Consider the following 10,056-nt stretch of genomic DNA (forward strand, 5'->3'; position numbering starts at 1 on the left):
TGTAGGTGTTGGAAGGAGAGCAGCCAGTAAATTTGCCTGTTTGACTGATTGGCGAAGGTCGCTTCACAAAGAGCTAGCAGAGACGGCCAGCTTGCGAAAGGATGCTGAGTGGAGAGGTCTGGTTGGAGTTTATGGAGTGATCATTATCTAAAGATAGGTGGGGGTAGCAGCGTTAGCAGCATGGTATGCCAAGTAAGATTGCAACTGAATGTTCAAAATATGTTCAAGATAAGCTGAGGCCAAAAATGTTGCCTGATATGGCAATAGTGGAAGATGACTTAACCAAAATAAATTTGTCTTGGGAATTTTTGGCAATACAATTGCAAAGTACAGTAAAGAGAAACAATTGTTTCCTCTGTTAAATGTTTTGCAAGCGATAAAATCAGAGCTGAACATTCAACAAATGCAATGGAAAGCACATAAGGAAGTTTGGAACCTGACATCTGATGAGATATACCCTGTCTTTGTGATTAAGAGCACACAGAACCGCACCAAGTTACACACAGGCAATCAATATTTTGCTGATGCACCACTCCAATCAGAGTGCTGGCTGACATATGTGTAAATATGTACAGTAAGGGTACCAGTTGTGCAATATACTGAGGCAACATGATAGCTTTTTATGTAACTGCCACATATGCAAGTATATAGTTGATTCATGCATACTAAGTCAAATTGAAGGTCTTTCTCACATTTGAATTAGTTAAAGATGAAAGTGTCCCCCAAAAACATTTCCCAAAAATTAATTTCTGAACATTTTTTGATAAGTTGAGCCTTGTGCCTATGTGATTACCCCTGGATGTAAAATTGTCATAGGCATTATTTGTTATACATAATTATCATTTACACTTCATGCATCATTTCAGGAGCCACTGAAAGGAAAAAATGTATTTGATGGGAATAATGAAATGTGCAATCGAGAAAATCTTCCATTATGGCATATAAATGGTTTATTTTGAATAGCAATATGATTAAATTATTGTTGAGTGCTTGGAATTAGATGATATTAATGAAACAAAATATGACTGATCCGTTTTGGGTTTGTGATTGCTGGATTCATTATTTTTGTTCTTGTTACAATCAGCTCTGCAGTAGCACAGTGGTACACTTGGCTTTGACCTTGTTGTTATAATATCTTTATTTTTGTATTATTTATTCAGTATAATACATGACTAAATATAGTGGACAGCAAAGTAATGATATGAAGACAATTTTCTGGGTAGCCTTTATTGTGCATGAGCTATGGTACATCATGACCTGCTTCACCAACATAAACCTGCTCACCTTTTCTGTGTGCTTCCCTGTACTCTCTTGTTTTTTATTCCCACTGACTGACACACAATCCAGAAACTAGACAGTTTTGTGCAATAAATAATAGCTAAAATGTATTAGGGTCCATTTAGAATAGGATTTTCCACCTTTTCCAAATGTGACATTGTAATTGGTGGATTAGTGGAGTTTTTGTGGTTGTTCAACGTCTCAGCTCATCTTAAGGTATAGACTTGGTATAAAGTGTATGTAGCTGCTGTTCTTAATTTGAACACTGGAATATCATATTCAATGCAGACTTCTATGTAGTGCATAGTACTACCTGCAGTTAACTAAGTTCAAGGTAGAATTGTTTAGGGGTTCTAGAATTCTCTGTAAACTACTCTACACCATTCTACTGTACAGCTACTCTTTACACAGGATATTTGTCTTGTCAATCAAGGCATGGATTTCCTGTAACCTCATAGTCAGCAGCCTAAAGACCAGCATGAAGCATTGACCCACCCACTCAGATACAGTTTCTGCTCAAGGTGTGATATACTGCAAAGAGGAACAGGTACGATAAATCAACACAGTACACAGCATAATTGTGTTTTCTGCATACCACAGACTGTATGTGTTTGTGATGACAGTATGCTACTTGTGTTTCCAATTGCAGTACACAGTATATGTGTTTCTGTTCAGTTATACTGCATTTGTTTGCATTTTTCAGGGCCTAACGCCCATCCATTTTACCCACTTGCGCCTGGTCAGGGTTGTGTGGGGTGCAGAGCCTTTCCCAGGATGCACTGGGTGTGAGGCAGAAATACACCCTGGACAGGTCGCAAATCCATTTCAGGGCCCACAACCATTCACTCACACATTCGTACCTACAGGCGATAGACTCTAAAATGAGCGTAACCTGTATGTCTTTGGACTGTGGGAGGAAACCTGGGCAGACACAAGGAAAACATGCAAACTCCACAAAAGAAGGACCTGGCTGGGATTCTGAACTTCTTTCTGTGAGGTGACATGTCAAGATGTATAACAAAAAATCTTATACAAGATTTATGATTACTTATCTGTGAGTGTTGGATTAATGCAAACAAAATGTTGTTTTGATGCACAATTTGCGTGTCTTTCATAAATCTTGCATTTTCTTTGACCAGTGAAGAGGTGGCTTTTCCCATGAACTAACTGGTTTTCTACCAAGTGCATCACCGGACACTGTCAGTGGAGGCCGGGCTCTTTAGTCACGCTGTTGGTCTGCCTATCAACCACTACAAGGTTGACCAGTGAGCCTTGTAAGTATTCATTTTGGCTTCATCAGTTCCCTGCTGTGTTATTTATTACAGGTGCGGTGACCCAATGACAAATTGTACATCTAAGAAAGAAAAACATGGAGAGAGTGTCGTCACACAGTATTCGGCTAGTCGTAGACCTAGAGGGACTTGACCTTGACTACCAAACCCAGGGCCGAATTCTCTAGTAAGTAGCATTACCACTTTTTTCCACTAATATCTCTTTGTTGCCTTATTTCCAGTTTTGCACATCCAAGAAGTAGAACCCTGTTAAGCACATCTGCAAGAACAAAGCCAAGAATACAGGAGAACTTTCAGCAGTAGTGAAGTAGTGAACAGCCATAGTGTTCCATTACAGAGCGACGTGTGCTATCTGACACTCTGAGTGACTCTTTGTGCCCCCATTACGATCAAGCGTTGTGAGAAGGGTACCAGTCTATCAGGTTAAGTGATGAAGACTGCGCGCTGAAGGCAAGCTGTTTTTCCAGGACGGTGCGGGGACAACACAACTCACGGTGACTTGATAGTAAAAGTGTCAACATGGCTGACGAAGGTGACCTAACCCACTGATATGGTTCCCAAAACTAAACCACGAGAGTGAGAAAGGGAACGCTGTGGTAATGACACAACTTGGGTGTCATAGTTGATCTTCTGTGACCCACGACAAGTGAACCTGCGGCTTTTTGCCCTCACCCCTCGTTGGATTTGTGCCCCACAAATGCGGGGAACGAGGAGTTGGCACGGCAGCGAGAGTGTTCACCTGACTATCGACCGCTGCCCGACACGACCAGAAAGTGTTTATTTTGCGTCCTGCTGTGTCACTGCTGTGTAATTTACTGTGGGTTTGGTGACCTACTTCGCGTATTTAATTCTGCTGTGGGGGGTACAGCAGTGAAAACTGTAAATGCAGTGAAACTGCTAATTATGACCCTTCTCCAGAGCTCACAACATTCACTTTTCATTTGGACTTTTATTGAACACAAATAATGTTCCCTTCGTAATATTTACACCAGCAAATACAAAAAGTGCTTTGTCATAAAAATGACTTTATTTAGTCAATTTAGTGTAATTTAATGCACACAACGGTAATATTTTGTCACACATTACAAATCTATTGGTGTTAGGCAGCAATTTTTGTATGGCGGTCCCATTATCTCATCATCAGCGTTGTAATAAGGCCCTGTTAGTACACCTCTGAAGTTTAAATCCACAAATTACTGCTGCATTGCGAGCACCGACCACCTTTGGCACAATCAATTACCCAGTCAGAGCACATTATTGCTGTTAGTGTTTTCCCTTCCTCTGTGGGAAGCAAATGGGGTGTGGATTCAGAGAGGATCTGGATGAAACCCTTATCTCCATAACCGCAGGCAGCATCATTACCACATCGTATTATCTCTTAAGGCTGTAATTGGCTGCCACCCAGCTCAGTCCGAGTGGTGTCATCTCTGCCTTCGCATGGTGCTGGGTTTTATCCTCACATTGTATTTCAACATGTTATTTTATGCTCTGAATGGTCCTCCCTCCCCATTAAGCAGTCCCAATTAATGCTATTTGGCAACCGTTTCTCTTTTATAATTTGATGAGTCATATGAACTGGCAGCTAAATTGCAAGCATCAGATGCACAATCCATTCTTATATTGCAAACACTTTCACTGCACTTTGAGTGAGCAGAGTTAACCAATGTGTGTTAATGTCCCATAACCAAGCACCCTAATTACATCTTCATTTCACAGTTTCACTGATATATTCCACTTGAAACGGTATGGAGAGATGCATAAAGTGAACTGTCTGATCATTCTTACCAGTTCTTTCTTTAAAAATTTTAAATAAAAATTTTTTTGGACAGGAGTCACCCTTGTCACTATTTGGGACAGGACAGGACACCACATTACAGCTGGGAACATCAAAGACCCACAGGGTTTAGGACCTTGGCTTTCATATTTAGAAACATATTCTGACTGATTTATCAAATAATAATGATTACATAAGAAAGCAACAACATTTTGTGCCCTGTTAATCAGTATGTGTGATAATAATCTGTTAGAGGTACTGTTTTGGCAAATTAATCACAAAAAAGGAAAAGAACATAATTTCTATTAGAATATGAACAATAGGGAACTAGCATAGGAAGGGACAAAAAAAACGGAAAATTCCCTTGGGTGGCCTATCAATTTAAAGACAGGCAGGACTGTCAAAATGAATCTGTTTGTTTGGTATTCTATATTGAGAAAACACTGCCCCCTAGTGACCATAATGGGCTCTGCCTGAGAGGTACAATTAGTGGTATGCGCTAACAGTTAAAATCTCCCTGAGCGAATACACAATATATGGAGCTGGTAAGTCCACAGACAAATCTTTTAAGGTTTCTACAAATGGTTGGTTATATTTATGTATAAAACAAACTTGAATTTTATATTCTTTTGTCTTTAACACCAAAGTACTGTGGAAAAACTGTAATCACAGCAAATACCAAAGTGACTACGTCAGTATATTCAATGCATTACTGTCACATTAATTAAAGAAGATTCACATTTGAAAAAGGAGACTACCTGATTTTGAACATATATACCTTTAAAGAAATAAGAAAACCTCTGTTTAAGCCATGAAAGCTTATTCTCATGAACCCATAACTTTACTGAATTATGTTATTTTAAGTCTCGGCAGTAACAATTGCACACGGTGATTTATAGTGGTCTGTAATTTTAATCTGTATTTAAATATCCATTTATACAGATGAATATTTAGTTGAGTATTATCAGATAAAGTACAGGCTAAAGGGTGCCGTCTTGGTGCATTAGCTTGGGAGCGAGCCTCGAGCCATGGAGCTACAACCAAGGGCCTCAACGAATCAACAGTACTGCTTCCAATCATTCAATCAATTAATGCAATTATCTCTTAACAACAGGCATGCACCAGATGATGTGTTCTGTCCCTTGAAAAGCTGAGGCTCATTAGTTTGTTTGTTTGTTTGGGAAAATGGTTCTTCCCAAATATATTTATACACAATATATTTTTACAGATGTTGTACAGATGTATGCTCGTTATTTATGTTCTTAAACATTATTTAAAATGTATGACACTTAAATGTGAACAGAAAATATCCCAGATGTCATGTCATGTGATCCCTCCCCAAGATGGCGTCAAAACAACTTCAAGTGGAAGCCTGCTAAGATGGACCTTGTGCAGGTATGAGATACCTTTGCAGTTGACTCAGTCATTTTTGTGCATTTATTGAACTATTTTAATGCCTGCAATGAATCACATTTGAAAAAAAGGGCTATACTCATAGGTGTTAGCATTACTAGCCAGCTAAGCTGCTAAATGTCCAGCTAGCTGGCTATGCAATATTGGAATACGGTGGGCCTACAGGACTTTTTACAACCGCTACTTAGGTCTTATTCAGTTGTAAAGCAAGTGTTTGTCTTGTTGGACGCATTCTCTGTTCTCTCAATGTGGTCATCTGCAATAAAGCTACTAATTAGCTCATTTCCATGCTGCAAGCACGCTTATCATCATGTTTATCTTTACATTGTGTAGTGTCACTGAAAGCATATGTAGTGTCTGTCACTAAAATCATCATCCTCATCATCATCGTCAACATTAACATAATCATAATGACCTTCTGGCAGCAGGAATGAATGTAGTCAAACTCTACCTAAGGATCAATGATGTAGTGATCATAAATTCTGCTGTGTCTCTTGGGCCTTACCAGTGACCACATTGCCATGTCTGAGATCCATTTTATTTTTGTTCCTCTGACTGAACAAGCAAAAGATGCTTTTGAATATTGTGAATTGTGTTGTTAAATGGCTGGATAATTATTAAGACTATAGTTTGTGGTCATGCTGCTTCCAATTTGAAAATAAATAGAAATAAAGGACAAGTGCAATTAAAATGTCTGTGAAGCCCCAAATGGAATAGGATCATCCTCTTCATCACTAAGCACTGGACTAACAGTCCACATTGTCTGCTTTTGCTTCTAGCAAGGGGGTGTGGGTGGAAAATAATAATTAGCATTTTGTTCTGAAACCAAGACACACGCTGCTTTACACAGTGCTAATCTAGTGGGTCATGGTGTGCTGTTCAAGATCAAGCCGTGGCAGGTATTGTCTGGGCAGAAAGGAAGATGAACAGCCTAGATATTTAAAAAAGAAATGCTTTCAAGATGAGTCTTTACAAAATGGACTCATGACATGAAGATATTTTATCTATTATCTTCCTGAATTTCCAAGTGTGCTTCAGAATGGCGTAACTCACGTCGGTCTTCGTTGTGAATCATATTGGGTAAAGTGTACATGCTGTTTATTGCTGAAGAATACATTTACAGCTACATTTTTCTCATGCAGTCGTAATTCTTTTTCAATTAGATGTTTTATTTTTGGCCTACTGTAGAGCTTGTACAGTAGTTCTAATATGATTCCATGAATAATAATAATAATAACAATAATAATGTTTAAGATTTTAAAATGATTCTATTGCACAGAACTGAAATAATGTCATTGTCCCCCCCCCCCCCAGATTTGCCTGTGGACAGGAGCACATTAAGGAGCCTCAGAAAGGAGAAAAACGTGGCTACATCAGCCCCTGTAGACGTGTGCAGCTAGGAAGCAGCAGGAGGTGGCATACTCCCGTCCTGTCTATGATGACCTTCAGTTTTCTCCCAGGTGACCTATTAACTCCACACGCGTAGGCCTGCAATTATGTCTCACGGGCAGGCTTCTCCAGTCTCCATGCAACTATTGTTCATTTTCCACTGTGTTTTTACATCAATTTTTTAAACGGCGGTTTGCCAATGTAACTGGGTTTCGATTTCAGTGTGTTTGCACAGACTCTGGTAATATGAGAACCAGACGGATCAATGAATACACAAAGTACACAGAGCTGTGGAATTCAGTGGTCAAACGCTTAAACCACAAGTTTTAAGCCAAAGCGCGGTTATGTGCTTGTGTTTACTGTTGAATGAAAGTGATACAGTACACTTTTAACAGTTATACCATTATGTATGTACCCTGATTTATGCCTGGAGAGCCTTATTAAAAATGTCCTACTGAAGCAGGCGAGGATTACAAAGCTATCGGTTGATAAGTACATATTCACTTCTTAATTAAATATGAATTATCTTAAGTTATGAACACTGTGCCAATACTGGTCAGAGATTCTTTTACTTGTATATGTATGTGAATGGTTAGATAAGGGAATATCTGTGGAAATATTAGACAGAGCAATGGACAATGGAATGATAAAATTGTGAACCAGGTTGAGTTTTACATTGTGGGTGTGATTTCATTATTGAGTTGAGACCCTGACACAGCACTGTCTACTGGGATGGGCGCTCAAATAGGGAAGGGGGGTTAAACACAAAGTGTGTGTGTGTGTGTGCGTAAGTGCATGTGTTGTGTGCCTCAGTTCATAGCATGAATTCTAAATGGCTATTAAATACATTTTAGTGAACAAGAAACATGTTTAATTTTCATCTTCCAAGAGGTAATTACCAGATTTACTGCACCATTTCCATGAACAGTGTATTTAATATACTGTAGACGTCAGTTAATTGCCCTGCTTGAATCGTTGGCATGTGTATGCCTACATGCATGCTGATCACTGATCAGTTCCCTGTGGCTTGTCTGTTTCATGTCTGTCTCACGCTTGTACCTCATTACTGTCTTACATCTCCTGCTTGTCTTGTCTCAGTCTTCTGTTTTTTTTTTCTCTGCCGGTTTCTGGTTCATGTCTGGCTTTTCACACCTGTCTTATTTCTGCCACAGTGTATTTGTCCTGCACAGTCCACCGAGCAGCAGCTCCATGCCATCAGGGCCTTGTGCCCCCAAACAGGTTGTGACAGGAAATGACATGCTGTCTGAGCCTTTGCAGCACAAATTTGACGAACCTCATTATAACCTCTGTGTGCATCCAGTTTATGCAGAGCGTTCATCTGTGTTGTTCAAAGAGCGTTGCTCTCTCTGAGTTCTTTTAAAGTGGAAATTTAATGTTTTTTTGTGTAGTCTTTTCACGGCAACTCATGAGCAAATAACATCAATCTCAACATCAGAGTTTCTTTCATCGTGCAGCCCGTTCAATAAATGTTCTGATACCCTAGAATATTTATTTTTATCCAGCTCCCTGTATTTGAAATCCCAAACTTTTACCTACCTTTACCATATTACAATATCTTTTGGCAACCAAAACCAGCACTCAAAAAAACAAATGTCCTACTGTTAAAATCTCAGCTTGTTCCAAAATACGTCCTTGAATATATAATTTGATGTGAATACAGTGTTTGTGTTTTCGCTGCTTTTGTTTCTGTTGCTTCTTGTCAGGACCTTTTGACACCATGTTTATCTCTGTTCTGGCCTAACCACCTGGTGTTACACTGCTAGTCTAGGGTAGCGCTAAATGCAAATAGGCCAAATTTGGCATGAATTCGACAATATACAGGTGCAGCAGTCTGCCCATAGTGGTGCTATACCAGAATGCTGAAAATGAAATGTGTATGAAGTCATATTTCCTAATACACATTGACAGTTACATTAAGACTCTAGAAACACAGCACTGGCCAAATAAAAATGGTAATAATGGCACTATAGAGTTCAAACCACACAGAAATATAAAGAAAAGAATGTAATAAAATCGTATAATATGAAATCTGATGCACTTTTGAACTGTGAATTGGAAAGGATGACATAAAAAATCTTACCAAAGCCCCTGGGACACAGCAGCATTATTTGAGGGGAACATTGAAGGCACTGGAAATGCAGGATTCACTGAGTGAATGAACCCTGTAATATTGTACATTTAATCATTTCATATTTTAAACATAAATAATGGCATATCCTCCTTGACTGCAGACGCAGTGGACATAAAACTGTAGTATACCCAGATTCCCCATATTTTCTGTCCTCCTCCCTTGCCTTTAGAATCTGACGTTTGTATCTGACACGGCATTTTTCCATCTCTCCTTCGCATATTTTCTCCCATTGGCTGTTGTTCTTATGGGCTCTGTGTTCCACTTTAAGCAGACGTGGCCGTTGCTGCTGAGGTAGCGCTAACTCGCCGCCCTGTGTAAGGACTGTCCCACACGCACTTCCTGTGCTGATTATTATTGCATATGGGTAAAAACTGACATGGCTGTAAAACTTCATCTGTCAGCACTGACCATGTTAGGAACGGGCGGCAGTGTAGTTTATTGGGTAGGGAACTGGTCTTCTAACTTAAAGGGTTCGATTCCTGGGTTGGACACTGCTGTTGTACCCTTGAGCAAGGTACTTAGCCTGCATTGCTTCAGTGAATGCAATGTGAATGCTGTGTAAAAGTCGCTCTGGATATGAGCGTCTGCTAAATGCTTGTAATGTAATGTAATGAACTAGAGCTGAACTCAAGTTTATCATGCTGTGTCTGAAGTATGTTTATTAGAAGGAAGCTGCAAGATCACTGGGCTGTTGCAAAATAAAAATTAGTTGTTTTTGTTATTTCAGTTTAGAGCATGGTGTCCTTGTCAGGGCTGGT

This window comes from Anguilla rostrata, chromosome 16, assembly GCF_018555375.3.
Source record: "Anguilla rostrata isolate EN2019 chromosome 16, ASM1855537v3, whole genome shotgun sequence".
Lineage (NCBI taxonomy): Eukaryota > Metazoa > Chordata > Actinopteri > Anguilliformes > Anguillidae > Anguilla > Anguilla rostrata.